Raw genomic sequence first — 17,936 nt, 5'->3', positions numbered from 1 at the left:
ACTTTCGGTTTTCCAAAGAAAACAACGATACGGTTTCGAGTCAAAGACTCCTATTTTATTATTAAATATATGGAAGTTATCGTAATATTCTCGCTGTCAGAGTGGCGCAGCCAGAAGCGTGATATTCTGGTAGTGAGGGTGTTACATAAACCAGTCTTCTCTCATCACATCTCTCTCTCTCTCTCTCTAAAGTTCTTACCTCACTTTCTTTTAAATCTCTTACAAATGGTTATTGAACGTATAATTATTGATGTGTATATAAATGCAACAATTAGACGTAACGATGATAGTGCATCGTTTGAATGCAATGATTCATTTACAATGTAAACTTGGTGGTTGCAGTTGTTGCTGTTCAATTTTGGTGCATATGGGTTTATTAGGTAGGAGATACATAAGAAAAATCAGATATTGAATCCTATCCATGGATGAAAGTCGTAGGGTGCGATATAAAGTGTTTTTGCTTAAAGATGACAAGCATGTTTGTGCTATATTCGATTGTCATGGAAATATCATAATCGGGCAAGTAATGGAGCTTTTTACATTGAGGTGATGGAGATTAACAGAAGTTCTTCGTCTTCATGTTCAGACATGTCGAGTTCTATTGTAGGATTAAGCCATATTCGAAAAGCCAATATCGATGGTCAGAGGGATGCGTCATTAGAACTTGTGTTTGTACCAATCGATGCAAGGTTTTCAAAAGACTCAGAGACAGACGAGGAGTAGGTTCAAAGGGGTTATGAAAGCAATATTGATGACGAGATAGAGCTAGATCTAGAAACTTAACTTTTTAGATTTACACAATCACAATTTATCTTACCACCACCACATCCTAATTCCAATTGTTTTCAAGTTCCAAGTCACTATTCTTTATTAGACCTTGATGGTACGAAGGTGGATTTGATGCCTTTCGATCCCGAAGGACCTGACGATTACAATATAGATGGGTGTGTGGAGTTGTGACTTGGCTATAGATTTTACAACAGAGAGTCCGTGTACCTAACCATAAAATACTCTCATTGTGGAGGCATCGCTCCAAGTGCATCTGCTATCAGTACGTAAGTCAAGATGAAAAGCGATGTCATAAAAGGTGATTGTACACTCATCCAACAACATGTGGAGAGATTGGGTTTCAGGAAACCATCCCTCCACGAAAGCGGATAATAGCACATTATCAAAAGTGAAGTCTCTAATTTGAGCACTATACAAGAAACCTACCTACCTCCTCTAGATATAAGAGGAATACATCTGGCAATCCTTCAACCAGATTTTTATTTCTCCTAAAAACCAACACCCTCTGTTGAATATTAAATAAATATTTTAACTTAAATTATATTTTCTATCGAATTATATATTCCTAATTCTCGAATTTCTAACCAATCATATTTACTTAAAACATAAAGCATCAATATCTAACTTCTAACTATTCTATTCACTCAAAACATAAAGAATACGATTAATTTTCAACATCTAATCATATAGAAAAATACTAAACAAACTTTTAAATTAATCAATATAAACAAAGAAATTAAAATCAAATTTTAAATGTTAATCTATTAATATATTAATACTAACTACCAAATAAAAAATGAATTGACTAATTTAGATTCAAATAATAATTAGTAACCTCTTCGTTCAGATGACTAGTAATGTGTCTATCTTTAATGTTTGGATTTTGTCAATGCTCGCTATTACCTACCATATTTCTTTCTTGATATGAAATAAGGGATAACAAAAAATATAAGGATTGAAATTGAATAAAAAAGATAAATTAAAATTAAAATAGAAAACTAAAGGGATAGATTAAAATTTGAATAGAAAAATAATCACTCTACTTTTTATCAATTTCTTGATGCAACAAAAGACTGATTTACTCGACCTACCTTATCCACACCATAGTTTGGAAATTGAAAGGAAATCACTCAACCTTCTACTAAATTTTTTCCAATACAACAAAAGAGGAACTCGTTCAACCTCACTTGTCTACACAATGGTTTTATCACGAAACCAAAAAGTGCTTTGACACTCCTCTAATCACTCTATTGTGGCTACAATAGTTTAGATATTTATAACCTCTTATTAGGCCAAAAATAAAGAAACCCCTAATCCCACTAACATAAAGTTCAATCTAATAACTAAATAAACAAAATTCAAAAACATGAAATTAAATTAAATATTTTAATATTTAAAAATATAAACTAATAACCATTAAACAATATTTGAACTTTTCATATCACGAATATTTGAAGTATGTATCCTTCTCCTTCTCTTCAAAAAAGATTCGTTCTCGAATCTTTTAGTTAGAAAAATAGTATATGAAAAGGATAGATACAAGAAAGATATTTTTTTGTATTTTTTTGCTCCGTATCCTTTTTTATTTTTTATTTCTAAGTAATAAAATCAACAACAATAACAACAACAAGAAAATAATAATGAAATATAAACAAGGAAGACAAGAATGACAAGAACACAAAGAATGACGCGAGAGACATTAGACTCTTTCTTTAAGACACAAGAAGAATAAACATAGATTAAAAAGAATTAATCTAATACTTGAAATTTGATACCAAATTATATGAAATAAGAGATAAACAAACAGACAATGATTAAAATTGAATGAAAAAGACAAATTGAAATTGAAACAGAAAACAAAAGGGATAGATTGAAATTGAATAAAAAGATAACCACTTTATTTTTTATCCAATTTTTTGATGCAACAAAAAGAGATCCACTCAACCTAACTTGTCCATACCATAGTTCGAGAATTGAATAATAGAGAATCACTCTATCTTCTATCAAAAATTTAATCTAACAACTAAATAAACAAAAATTAAAATACATAAAAATTAAATTGAACATTTTAATATTAAAAAATATAAACTAATAACTATTAAATAATACTTAAACTCTTTATATCACAAATATTTGAAACACATATCATTTCTCTTCTTTTACTCCTAAACCTCTAAACACTCACTCTTTCAACATTTTCACTAATGGTAAGAGAGAAATTTCACAAGAAAGAAAAGATTTGAAATGAGATTGAACACAGTTTCACAAGTCGGAAGAACAGATATATAGGTGTTGAATGTTTCGTTTTTGCAATGAATGGCGCAAAAACGAATTTCAAAGTTTCACCATGTTTTTGCAGGCCACTAGCGTGTAAACAATTATAACTTTTTACTCACGTTTTCACAAATCAGCTTCGCAAAAATAAAATGAAAGCATGTCTTGTTATCACATGTCTGTATTGCAAAAACATTTTCTTCCATGTTTGTTTTAGAGCCCTGCGAGAATAGAACTAAATATGCAGATTGATATATTTTTGTGTGTCGATTTAAAGTGGTAAATAATTAATTTTATATTTAGATAAAAAAACCAAAAAATATTATGTTAGATAAATTATAAAACATAAATTCTAAACACTACTAAATTCTAAATCTTAATAATATAAAATAAAGTATTAATCCAAAATTTTGACTAATATTATAAAAGGGTTAGCTCGTTAATATTTTTCTTGCAATATGTATCTCTTTTTTTATACAATTCTCATTTAAATTTTAATCCTTATTATTCTTGTAATTAGTCTAACTCATTTATATTTATTACCAATTTACCATTACTACAAGAAAACACAATATTTATAATAAAAAATTTGTAACAAAATTTAAATTTATTACAAATTAAAATATTTTTGTAACAAAAATTAGATATTAATACAAAATAATCACATTTTGTAACGTAACCTATCTGCTCTTAATCCGCGGGTATTCGACCCTACTCACGGATTACAAAAAAGATACAACATTATTATATAATTTGATGATAATTTAAAATAGAACTAATTTTTGCGTAAAAAAATATTAAATTATTCATTAATGATTTTCTTTTAGTGACTAAGAATCTTTTGCATTTAGTGAGAGGTATTTAATTCAACATCCACTTAAAATATATTTTTATATAAGTATATAACATATACATATATAGAGTGCGGATTAGTCGGGTAGGATTGAAGTTTAACCCGCATGAAAATCCTACCCGCACCCTATCCTATCCGTTACGGATCGGGTTGGCAACCCTACCGGTAGATAGGGTACATATTGCCACCCTATGTAACAATACATATATTTTGTTACGAAATTTTTGTAACAGAAAATATATATTGTTGCAAAAATTCAAAGTCTTTTTTAATTAGCATATAATTTTATTACAAAATTATATTAGCTTTTGTATCAAAATCTTGTTTTGTTTTAGAATGATAAAACTTTTTGTAACAAAATGTTATTTTGTTTCAAAATCTTAAAAGCTTTTGTATCAATATCTTTTATTGTTTCAAAATCTTTAAATTATTTTGTATCAACATTTTATTCTTTTTCAAAATATTAATTTCTAAAAAAAATATAGCTTGAATTATTTAAAAATTTGAGTTTAATTATTCAATTATTTAATCATTTTTTATAAGTTAAAACAATTATAACAGTTATATTTAATGAAAAATATAACACTCTTACTACTAGAATGTCACGCTTCCGCCTGCACCACTCTGATAGCGAAGATATTACGACAACATCCATATATTTAGTAATAAAATAGAAGCCTTTAATTCGAAACTGTATCGACTTTTCTTTGAAAAATCAAAAACATTTTTTCCTTTTGTTCGGATGCACATACATACAAATATATATACACAAAGAATATTACATTCACATTCAAATATATGTACATATATACAAAGCTATGTTATAAAATCACAATTCTTATCCCTCTTTATGAAATGTAAATATCGATAACAAAGGCAAAGAAAAAGACATCTATGATAATACATGTGCCATAAAGCACAGAAAACTCTTCATAAGCTTTCTCTTCCGTTTCTTAAAAAAGATAAGGCTGTAAGGAGGTGAGAACCTAACCACACGGTCTTATCAAATGACTTTTAGAATTGTTATAGAAAGATTTACATATATATAATCAAAATTCATTTAATAACAATGATCATTGTTTGCCTTATGAATTCTTTTTTCCAATTTAAATTTATTTGATTCTTAAATCCATCAAATTCCTTACTCATTAATTCTATAACCTCAATCTTTATTTCAAAGTTATGTGATTATCCGTTCAAAACCAAAATCATCAATCATGTCACCACAAGTGAATGTTCATATCACTTTTACTAACTTATCAAGGCATATAATTTACCCAATTATGGCCTTTGGCCCAAACAGTCACGGCCTCTAGCCCAAACATAATCAAACCATGGCCTTCGGTCCAAAACATAATCAAATCACGGCCTTCGATGCAAAACATAATCAAACCACTGACAAGCCATCACACTCTACCATAATCCAAACCAATAAGTCACAGACACAAACAATCATATAGACAATCAAACAATAATATATAGAGAACAATTATAACAAGTAGTACAATTAGCAGTTAACAGAATATCAATTACGCAAACCAAAACGATTATGCAGACCTAAGAAATTTCAAACAAATGTAGTATGATGCATGCCTGTCCTACTGGCTATGAGCTCACGTGTCGATTAAACTACCAAATCCGACACATCTGATAGCTAACCTAGACATAATATTTCTGTCGTGCATCTCCAAGAGGAATAACAAGAAGGGAATCCTCAACCTTCAACCATCTCATTGGAGGCAGTGCTATATGGGATATAGTGCCCGCCACACTATTGGGATATAGTGTCTGCCACACTTTACAATGAGAGAGAGAGAATGTGATGCAACGATAGGGAATCCTCAACCTAACTCGTTGATAAACCCCATTTTGACGGTTTAACTTGTATTGATTTTAAGAGATTTTAATATCTTTTACCCTCATTTATCCATTGAATTAGCATAGTTCTGTGATTATCTCCTTATTTGTGCTTAGATGTGAAAACATGCTTTTTAGGACTTAAAATAGCTAAATTTAATTCTCCTTGATTCCACTAGATGCCTTGATATGTTTGTTAGTGATTTCAAATTGAAAAGGCTAGGAATGGATCAAAGGAGTGAAGAGGGAAAGCATGCAAAGTGGAGAAATCATAAAAAGTCAAAGAAGTTGAACTCGCCCATGGACGCGCACGCGCACCTGGCGCTTGTGCGCACCTGCGAATCACCCCATGGACGCGTACGCGTGCTGTGCGCGTACGCGTCGGTGCTGGTTTATGATTTTTTAATGAAAACGTGACCAACGAATTCTCAAGGGTTGTGGGGCCCAATTCCAACCAACTTTGGTGCCTAAACTGCTATTTAAAGCCAAGGATTGAAGAGCAAAGGAGATTTTAGTTCATTTTCACTCATTAGTTTAGTTTAGTAGTTAGAATTAGTTTCTAGAGAGAGAAGCTCTCACTTCTCTCTAGAATTAGGATTAAGATTAGTTCTTAGATCTAGGTTTTAATCTTTGCTTTCTTCTACTTCTACCTTTCAATTCTTTGTTGTTACATTCATCTTCTTCTACTCTTTTGTTGTAATTTCCTTTATGTTGTTCTTATATTTTGTTGTAGATCTAGTATTGTTCCTTCTACATTCTTCCAATTCAATAAGAGGTAATTCATACTAAATGTGTCTTGCCTTGGGAGTTGGCTAGGACTTGTGGCTCAAGTCAATTCATCCACTTGACTTTCCTTTATTTAGTAAGGGTTAACTAAGTGGTAGCAATGAACAATTCTCATCACAATTGAGAAGGATAACTAGGATAGGACTTCTAATTTTCATACCTTGCCAAGAGCCTTTTATAGTTAGTTTATTTTCATTGCCATTTACTTTTCATGCTTCTTATCCAAAAACCCCAAAATAACTCACAACCAATAACAAGACACTTTATTGTAATTCCTAGGGAGAACGACCCGAGGTTTGAATACTTCGGTTTATAAATTTAGGGGTTTGTTTTAGTGACAAACAACTTTTTGTATGAGAAGATTATTGTTTGGTTTAGGAACTATACTTGCAACGAGAATTCATTTCTGAAATTCTAAACCATCAAAAATCCAATCATCACTCGTCCACACCACAGCCAGAAAATTGAATCGAAGAAAATCATCAATCTTCTATCCAATTCTCCAATGTAACAAGAGAGAGAATCATCAACATTTACTTGTCTATCACAGCAAGAGAAAGAGCTCATCAATCTCAACTTGCCTATTCACTCCGGGATATAGTGTCTGCACACTGTTGAGACATAGTACTCGACACACTTCTCAATCATAATCATTATTAATCATAAACACAATCAAACGTAACCAAGATCAAAGTTAAAATCGTAATTATATATAATCATATTTCAATCAAACCTCATCATAATCAGAATTCATTATGTTCACATTTATTACAAGGATAATTATCCTCAAATCATGAGCAGGATAAAACCACTGTCCTCACCACAGTTGAAAATTAAACCAAAGAGAATTCTCAACCTTCTATCCAATTCTTCGATGCTACAAGAGAGGGAATGCTTAACCTAACTTGTCCATCGCAACGCAAGAGAGAAAAAAATCAACCTCAACTTGCCTACTCGTGAGCGAGACAAAACCACTATCCCCACAACATCAATCAAAATCTCATTTCAAATCATAGTAATAATCTTAACCAGCCTCGTAAAGCATAACTTGTCATAACCCCATTCACATACATATATATTTATAACTGGAGGGAATCGTCAACCTCCCCAACTCGTGTCAATTAACCATTTCGATTTACATCAATTCCATAGAAAAACCAAACTAAATTTTCACTACCAACACCATAACATATCTCATTGACAAACATCAATCAATAATTCACTTCCATAACTTCATTGACGATAGTTCATCCTCAATAATATACCACAACACATAATTCAAAGCAACATTTCTGCAGCATCCAAACATTCACACACCTCAAAATCTTTTCTTTAACTAAACTTACAAAATTTTCATGAGTCAAAACCTCAATTGAACATAATCATTTTTATTCTTAAACAAATATTTTGAATCAGCTAAAACATCCTAAAAATATAATCTTTTTTTTAAATAATCAAAATAAAATAAAATAATTCTTCAATTAAACTTTATTACTGTAGATTTCACTAAAACTCCACAAAACATAATCCCTTAATTAGAATTAATCAAACAAAACTCATATTCATTTAACCAATTACTCAAAACTAACTTTAACTTCATTTTTTAGTTCAAGAATTTTTCAAAAAAAACTCAAAAATCATTTTATTTCACCGATCAACTTCAAAAGTTTTAAATTCACTAAGACTTCTCAAAACATAATCCTTCATTCACAATTTTCCACATAAACTTCAAAACAAAGTCGCTAGTTTTTATGAAAATCGCATAGGTTTCCATTATAATTATTACTCAAATTTTGTTATAAAAAAAATTTGGTAGCATCTCCTCTAAATTTGGACTTTGCCACCTTTCAAGAGTCTCATTCCAACCAAACAGTGTCTCAAACATGAGCAAATCAGACCATCCAAAACACTCAACAATTTTCAGCATATACCAATAATCTTTCCATCGATTAAGAAATCAAATCAATCACAAGCAATCCACTTCTCATTTAATTTTGTTGCTTAACAAAAATCTAAAATCACTTAACTAGTTTTATTCATCCAAAACAGCTCAATAATCAATATTATATTAACCAAATCAACATAATCCATCAAGGATCAGAATTCCAGCAAAACCATCACAACAATCATTAAAGCAACCAAAATTCATAATTCACACATAATTAACCAACAACACAAAATCATCAACCCATAAAACCCGCACAATCACAGAATATACATGTTTCATATTGATATCGATTTATAATCGTTTTGTGAAATAAAATAGGTTATAAGAAAAGCCTCTACCTCAATCGTGATTCAACTATGTGAGAAACTCTATTTCTATTCTTATTTTGCAGCAGCGACATCAATTCCGACCATTCCCACAGCAGCGACATCAATTCCGACCATTCTCACAGCAGCAACAACCATTAAACACAGCATGCAAGTACCGTAGCTCTACTATAAGACATTAACGTTACAAAATCCTCAATAAAATATAACAGAGTACTAACTGCGAAGGTTCCAGAATGAAATAAAATAACTTACTATGATTAAAAGGAATGAGGAAATGAAGCAGATGCTGCCCCAGTGACGACTTCCGACGATGACAACATAGTTGCCGGCAACAAAAGCATGGCAAAATCGTGACAAAACTCCGTTGGAAGCTGCAAAAACCAGAAACAGAAGCAGAAGTTCCAGCGACTGATTCCAGCGACGTCCGCACTGCTTTCAAGCGACCAGAGGCTCAGCAGCAACCAGGGCAACAGCAGGAAGAACAGTGGCCATGACAGCAACAGCAATGGAGCTCCATCACGATTTTTCTCTCCTCTGTGAGCCCCTCTCTCTTCCTAATCGATGGTGACAGCCATGGAAGCTCCTTGGCAGCGATGGTAGCGGTCCTGACGGCAAGCTCGCAACAGTAGACGCGATGGTGAACGGCTCCTCCTCTCGCTCGCGCTCTCCTCTCTCCGTCTCAGACTCGATGATGGCGACAGCTCGGCAGTGACGGAGCTCCAGTGACGAGGCACGACCCCTCTCCTTCCTTCTCCTTCTTCCTCCTTCGAGCTCCCCCTTCTCTCTTAGTAGTGTGGGTTTGAATTTTAGGGTTAGAATTAATGTAGGAATTTTAATAAAATTAGGGGTGATGTAATAATTGAAAACCAAATTTAATCAACAATAATTATATATATATAAAGAGTAATGCTACACATCTAAGTCTTTTTTATTAATCAAGTCTAACCAAGTTAAACAATAAGACTTGGAATAATGCTAACCATAATTGATTCTTATTATATTAGACTAATTTGATTGGACTTGGTTAACAAAAAGACTTGAATGTGTAGCATTATTCATATAAAAATACTATTTATTTATCAATTTACAAATTATTTTCAGTTAAGTACTCTAATTTAAAATTAGAGATAATCAAATAAATTTTTTTATGTATAAAATAAATTTCAAAATCTCAATATTCAAATTAAACCATATAAAATTCTCATAACTTTGATTTAATTACTTTTTTGCAAGATAATTTTTCGAAGCCAATGAGTTATAACTCAAATGGTATAGTCTCTTCATACTCATCTAAGAGGTCGTAATTCACAGATAACTACTTTTTTTAATTCCAAAAATCCAGGTCTTACAAAAAAATACGACAATTATAATTTTTGGACTATGCTACGTATACATCAAAATCAGTCATCAGTATTAAATACATATTGGAATACAAATACACATTAAAAATAAATTAAACCACACATGTATTTATACACAAATACATTGGTGGTTGATTTTAGTAACTAATTTTATTGTACAAATAGCATTTTTGATAATTTTTTATTCAACTATGTTACATATACATTAAAATTAGCTACTAAAATCATCTAGTAATATAAAAAATATATTAGAATATAAATACATATTGACAATAAATTAAATCACACATATATTTATATATAAATATATTGATAACTAATTTTAGTAGCTGATTGTGATATAGAAATAATATTTTTATTTTTTATTAGTACGATTTTTACAATGTAACCTAGCAAAATTTCCAAAAAAAATGAAAATAACAAATATAATGAAAATTCAGGTATAAATATGATTGACGCTAAAGTTTAAAAAAGTTAATTTAATTGAATAAAAATTTGAAAGAATTAATTTAACTAAGAAAATTTTAAAAAGCATTTAATTGTTTACTGTAAAAGTAAAATAGACTGATTTAATTACTAATAAACCAAGAGTGAGCTTATATATATAGTTCATTTAACTCGACCACAAGTAAACAATTAATTGAGAGACTAATCTTGTAATGACACGTGGTAAGGAAAATCCCTTCCTTCAGTACATCACATCACATCACAAATTTTTTTTTTTTTTTGGTCGATGGATTGGACAACCCCCAATCCTAGGTTACACAACACACACCCACTCACACACACTAAAGGTTCTATCACTACCCAGCTATGACTGGGATTCGAACCTGAGATGTGGCTTCTGTGAGGTAAAGAAAAGCGAGCTTGCTTTGCGGATCTTGCTGACAATAAATATCATCTTCAAAAGTTACAAAAACAAATAAACTTTATCCATGGTGAAGAGCTTTTAATCCAAAAACTGAAAACTGAAAACCTTTTTTATTGTTAGCTTCGCTAAAATTCAAATTAAGTTCTTTTTTCATGTGTATATTGAAACAGATAAAAAGGACAAAATAAAAGCCCGAAGAAACTTGACCTTTATTATTTGTTCACGGTAAATAATAGAATAAATACTCAAATTGCTACTTGAAAATTTTTAAATAAAGTGTTTTGATTTTTAATAAATTTTTATTTTCAATAAGTCTTCTAAAATTATTTTTATTGAATGTGTTGGTTCTTTTGTCATTTTAAAAGAGATTACTTTATCATATAGTGATATTATTTTAGATTTAGTTGTCGTATAATAAAATTTTAAGAAGTACTAGACGGTCATACTGAGTCTCGGACAATTTAATCGTACTTTGTTACTTAAAAATATTTGTATGTGTAATATTACTTCAAAAAGTTTTAAAAAATTATTTGTCTAATATGTATATTTAAAATTTGAGTAAATGATTGAAGGACCAATCTGCTTGACAAAAATAATTTTTGAAGACCTATGAAATATGAATATTTCACTGAATTATTGTGTTTGTGTGTCGGATATATATTTTAGATATGATATTTATCAACAATCGTCTGACATGCGTGTCTGTCATGTCCAACTGTGTTTTATTAAAAATAAAAATTCTTCTTCGGATACTCTTAGACTCACCTAAATATCATCATGTGTCAGTGTGTCCAACATTATTCTTAACATATATTTTTAAAATAAATTAGAAATAATATATATTATTATTTATTAAAATAAAAAATATTTTAAATACTTTATATAATTAAAATAAGCATTAAAAATAATTAAAATTTATTTATACTTTAATATCAATAAAATATCAAAATATCATTATGATTTATCTAAAAAATATATTTTATATATATGTATGTTTTCGTATCTTACAAAATTTTAAAATTCGTGTGTCAGCATATCGTGTAAGAACCGCAAATTAATTAACCGATTAATTAACGTAAAATAATAATAATTTAATTGTCCGAAATAGGTTCAAAATTTTAGAATATTAATTAGAAAATTTAAATACGATTTTTTGGACTCACTAAATTTTTCTGAGTTGAAAAATGTAATTTTTATCGGAAAATTGCATAAAAACGCGACTCGATCAATTAACTAGCAGTACCGACTTAACTAAGTCCGGTACTGTGCGAGAATAATAAAAACAGTAAAAAATCTTAGAAAAATATTTAGAACTGAAAACCGGATATTAATTTTAAAGATTTGGCCCGAAATTATGCCAAACGAACCAAAAATATTAACGGATTGGACCAGACCCAAGTTGGGTCCAAGCCCAACATATATAAAGCCACTTAAGTGGCAAACTCAGCCATTTTCACCACATTCCAGCGGCTAAAATGTGAACTGAGAGAGAAGAGAGGTAGGGTTCACAAAGCACTATTCATCTTCTTCTTCTTGGAGATATATCTTACTCTTCAGAGCTCTGATTCGCGTGCCGTCAGTTGCCACACAAAATTCTCGTCAAGCTCTTCGATTTCATTCGGACAAAGTGGTAAGAAACTTTCAATTTCTTGCCCAGTTCTTCCTTCTATAACAGATTTAATTTTGACTATGGTGAATAAGTGGTTCTTGTGATTTTGATTATCTAGGTACAATCTAACATCGAGTACTTAGTGGGTTTTGTTCTAATCCACATTAGGCAAGGTAAGAAATCCCTAATCACTTGTGGTTTTATGTATATATGAAACCCTAAGTATTGATTTTATGAATTAATTGTGTATAGCTTGATTATTGTGATTTTGGGAGTCTTTGGATTTGAGTTGGTGGCTTGGTCAATATTAGAAATCGACTAAGGTATGGTTTTGATTTTCTCTATGTAATATATAACATTTCTGGACACTTAGTCTAGTGACCCATAGGATAGGTTTGGATTGAATTGATTATTGAATTTGAGAATGCATGATGGTGTTGTTAAATTGATAATATGTGATAATGTTAATGCTTGTGATGGTTTTGATGTGTTGGGATGAAAACTATGATGAGGTATGATAAATGAAGATTATGAGTAGTGAGAATTGGTGCAAGTGATTAGTATTGAATGTTGATGTGCTAATTCATGTAATTGTGGGGTTATAGAGGTGGAATTGATTGATATTGGTGTGGAATTGGTTGAAATATGATGGAAAGGTAAAGTGTGATATTTGGTAGTGTTGTGGTGAGATGGAATAGGGTTTGAATTGGTTTGGTTATAAATTTTATGGTGTTGAGAATTTAGTGACCTTTGGTAAAAATGGATTTTTAGTGAATTTTGACGGATCATATCTTGAGTTACAGTTTTTGAAATTGAATGAGTTTTATATCAAATTAAAGATACTTTAAAGAGCTTTAAAACGGTATCGATTTTGTTGAAATCTGACTTTTATAGAGAAAGATATGATCATTAGAAGTTTGTGTTAGAAATTTGAATTATGTGATGTTGCAGAATTTGTGATTCCTGATTTGTGTGCGCATGCACACTGCTATGCACGTGCTCTGATCAGTGATAATTTTTTACTTGTGCGTACGTGCACGCACACCCTGTGTATTTTTGAAAGCGTGCTTAAGCACACTCTTGTGCGCACGCACACACAAGGAGATGCCTATTGTTGGGAGCGTTAGCACACTCTGGTGCGCACGCACACCCTACAAATTTTGTAAGTTGTGCGTATGCAAAACCTCGTGCGCACGCACACGCTGGGAGTGGCAGTCTGTTCAAGGCGATCACACGTATCTATGCGCGTGTTTAAAACGAAAACTTTTACCTTCTGTGCGTACACACACTTCTTGAAAATCATTTTGTGCGTGCGTACGTACACTGCCCTGTTTTTCAATAAACATATTATTTTTAATTGTTTTACCTTCCTGGCAAGCTTGTAAACTTTCGTGACACTTGTATAAGACTCTTTAGCTAGTTTTTAGGTGTCAAAACACAGAGAAGGCTCTAGGTGAAACTAATTAGGTATTTTCTTGCAAAAATGTTTAGAAAATGGAGGTTTAGGTTTCTGGAGTGTTGAGGACGGTTTTGGTTGAGTGAGAAGGTGGAATATTGTGTTGATGATCACTGACTATGAATTGTGTAAATTATGAATTCATGGTGGTTGAGACGAGTCGAGGACTCGGAATGGAATGTTGGATCCCTGATATACTAAAAAATTATTTCTGAAAACCACTGAATTATTGTTTTATACTGAGATTGTTGAGACGATATGCGCCTGGCAGGGACGGTAGGTTAATCCCGCCTGTCGAGGTCGCGGCGCCGGCGTAAGGATGGTAGGTTTATCCCGCTTACATTGAGATGTGATGTCTGTGGCAAGAGTATCCCGCTTGCATCCCTTCGGAATAATCATTATAGTATGCAGGCACTAACATCCTGGATGGTGATCTGGGCACGATATCTCGGGAGTTCCCATTATGAGATCAAAGGGTGACATCTCCATGGAGATGTGTCAGGTTGGCAGTTGAACCAACAATGTGATATCACAGCCAATAGGACAGACATTCATCATGTGCATCTTCTATCTGTTTGTTTGCTTTGCCGACTTGAAATTGCTTGCCTAATTGTATAACATGATTAATTGCTATTTGAATTACTTGATATACATGCTTATACTTGTGCTTTCTTTGCGTTGTACTATTTGTGTTTTCTACTGGGATTGAGGAGATTCGGAAGGCGGTGACGATGGGATCGCATGGCGGTTAGGCTGGCGAAGGCTCTGGGACAATGGAGAATTGTTAGGCTAGAAATCCATTAAGTTAGATTACCCTTTTTCATTGTGGTTTTAAAGTTATGGTTTTAAATGTACTTATGTTTTAAACCTGACTCCCATGATGGATATGAAGCTTTAGGATTGTCTTTGGTGTTTAGGAGTCTTATATCTTACATTACTGGGCACTGTTACCATACAGAGAACCTCTGGTTCTCATTCCATACTTTGTTGTTATTTTTCAGATGCAGGTCGTAACCCACCTCGGTGAGTTACGTGATGGTGACAGAGCGGAGGACCTTTATCCCATTTTGAAGTCTTTTGACTTATTTTGATTAGATCTCTCACTTTTGTATTTATATATGCCTTAGAGGTAGAGAAATATTGTATAAACTTTTTTACTTTTCAATACTCTGTATGTCTGGTGCACGAAACTGACTCCAAACGTTTTGCACAGATAGACCGGCAAGTATATCGGGTCGTCCAAGTAATACCTCAGGTGAGTGAGGGTCGATCCCATGGAGATGTTGGTTTGAGCAAGCAGTGGTTATCTTGTAGATCTTAGTTAGGCGGATAGAAAATATAGTTTGTCACGAAAAATGTATAAAATAGATAAATAAATAAAATGTTACTAGATAAGTGTGAAATCAATGGTGATAGAACGGTTGAGGCTTCGAAGATGCTTTGTCTTTCCAGATTAACTTTTCTTACTGTATGTCTTCTTTAATAACTTTCTGATTCCTTCAATGGCAGCCGTAAGTGATTAACTCATGTCCTCTCATCAAGTTAACCTCCTCCACTGCAGCAATCCACCACGTTGAGATGACTCATGTCCTCTTATCAAGCCACCTCTAGGTTTCTCACTGTAGCAGAAGATGAAGTTCTAAGCAATCCACTCCCCTTCACGATCCTACTCAAGGTGCCACAGACAAGACAGATCTTTCGGATCAGAAAGTGCTGCTTCTCTGACTCTAGCCTTAACGCCACAGAAACCTCACGCACCCATAGTCAACGAAATTTCATGTCACGTATCCAAAGTTGCTCAGATGTTCTATTGGAATCGCAATGCAATCTATAGCTCTGGTTCAACGCTATCCGAGTCAGGACTCGCACGGAATCTAAGTAGAACACGGGAGATTGTCATGGGTCACCCTCAATTCATAAGATGAAGAATGAGGTTGCATAAGAGAATAGAATCAGACATATTGAGATAGAACAGTAGTATTATATTTCATGAAGCTCAGCAGAGCTCCTAACCTTAACCTTAGGAGGTTAGTGACTCATACTGAAAGAAAAATTCAATGAAAAGTTTGAATGGGCCAAGATCTCTAACAAGGGTGATCTTTGTTGTATAAATGCTAATCTGCTAACTAAGAATTACAGAAAATAAGATAAACTAGTCTAGTAGTACAAAAATCCACTTTTCGCCCCCACTTGGTGAGTGTTTGGGATGAGAAAAGCGTGTCTTCATGTGCTAGGACTCCTTGGGGGTGATGAACGCTGGCTAGGGACCCCTTTTTGGGCGTTGGACGCCAGCTGCTCCCCTATGGACGCTAGACGCCAGGAATGGGCTGGTGGCTGTCGTTGAACGTTAGTTTTGGGACTTCATTTCCGAAGCAAAGTATGGACTACTATATATTTCTGGAAAGCCCTGAATGTTAGCTTTCCATAGCGGTTAAAAGAGCGCCATTTGGATATCTGTAGCTCCAGAAATGCTCCTTTAAGTGAATGGAGGTCAGATCTTGACAGCATCTGCAGTGCTTTCTCTGTCTCTGAATCAAACTTTTGCTCAAGTTCCTCAATTTCAGCCAGAAAATACCTGAAATCACCATAAAATACACAAACTCAAATTAGAATCCAAAAATGTGAATTTAGCACTAAAACCTATGAAAACATAATAAAACTTAAACAAAACATACTAAAAACTATATGGAAATGATGCTAAAAAGCGTATAAAATATCCGCTCATCAATGTTCGTATATATTAGTCTGCTTAAACTCCGCGGGATGCGACTAGTTCCTTATGACTATTATATCCTCTTGTATACTTATATTTTGTTATCTTATTCCTTTATCTTGTGCCTTAAGTTTGTAGTTGTAACTTTTGATTAACCTTTATTTTACGGCATGAAATAAGGAAGAATGTTACATATCCTGTATTATATTGTATTCCATATCCGTATTAATATCGGTGTTGGTGCATCATAGTTGAAGACTCATAGTAAATAATAAAAATTGTACAATATAAAATTCTTTAAAAACCAATCTAGGTATTTATTCTAAATAATTATTGCATGAAGAAAGATAAAGGAAATCAGGCAGAGATGGTAAAATTCTCAACATATTTTAAAAGAAGAATGTTAGAGTGTCATTAAAATTTATTATTTTTAGCTATGAGTTAGCCATTAGTATTTAAAAGTATAGGATAAAATATATTATTAAATTATTAGACTAAAAAAATTAAATTAATAAATAAATGATAATTAAAAATAATAAATTTTGATAATCCCTAGCATTTTTCTTTTAGGTAATATAAGTTCGAGTTTTTCTATATATTTTTTTAAATGATTTCTAAATAATTCCACAAATTCTTGTTGAGCCTAAAAACATATTTAGCGTTAGTAGATTGACCCATTACGAATGTCCTTCAACTTGGCCATAAATATGCATGAAACACAATGTATAGATTAAAGTTCAATTATATTGCTAGCTGAGAATAATAATCACCAATTTCCAATGAAATTGGACATGCAACCACCTTTTAGGGTGTTTCTTATTAAAAACTAGCTATGAATCCAAAAGGTGACAACCTATCTCTAAAAAGTTCATACGAACCTTTTCATATTCTAAAACTATATAATAAATCACATAGCATACCACATTTTCATGCAAAACCCTAATAATATACACAATTCAATATCTATATGGCTTCCATTTTCTTTATATCTTTTTTCTTTGCCTTAGTAGTCAAAATCTCTCTACCAATCTCAACCATTGCCTCTAAGAATGTCTCCGCCTCCGCCGTCTTTGCTTTCGGCGACTCCACT

The sequence above is a fragment of the Arachis duranensis genome, chromosome 10 (assembly GCF_000817695.3).
Source record: "Arachis duranensis cultivar V14167 chromosome 10, aradu.V14167.gnm2.J7QH, whole genome shotgun sequence".
NCBI lineage: Eukaryota > Viridiplantae > Streptophyta > Magnoliopsida > Fabales > Fabaceae > Arachis > Arachis duranensis.
Note: the sequence above shows the minus strand (reverse complement) of the source record.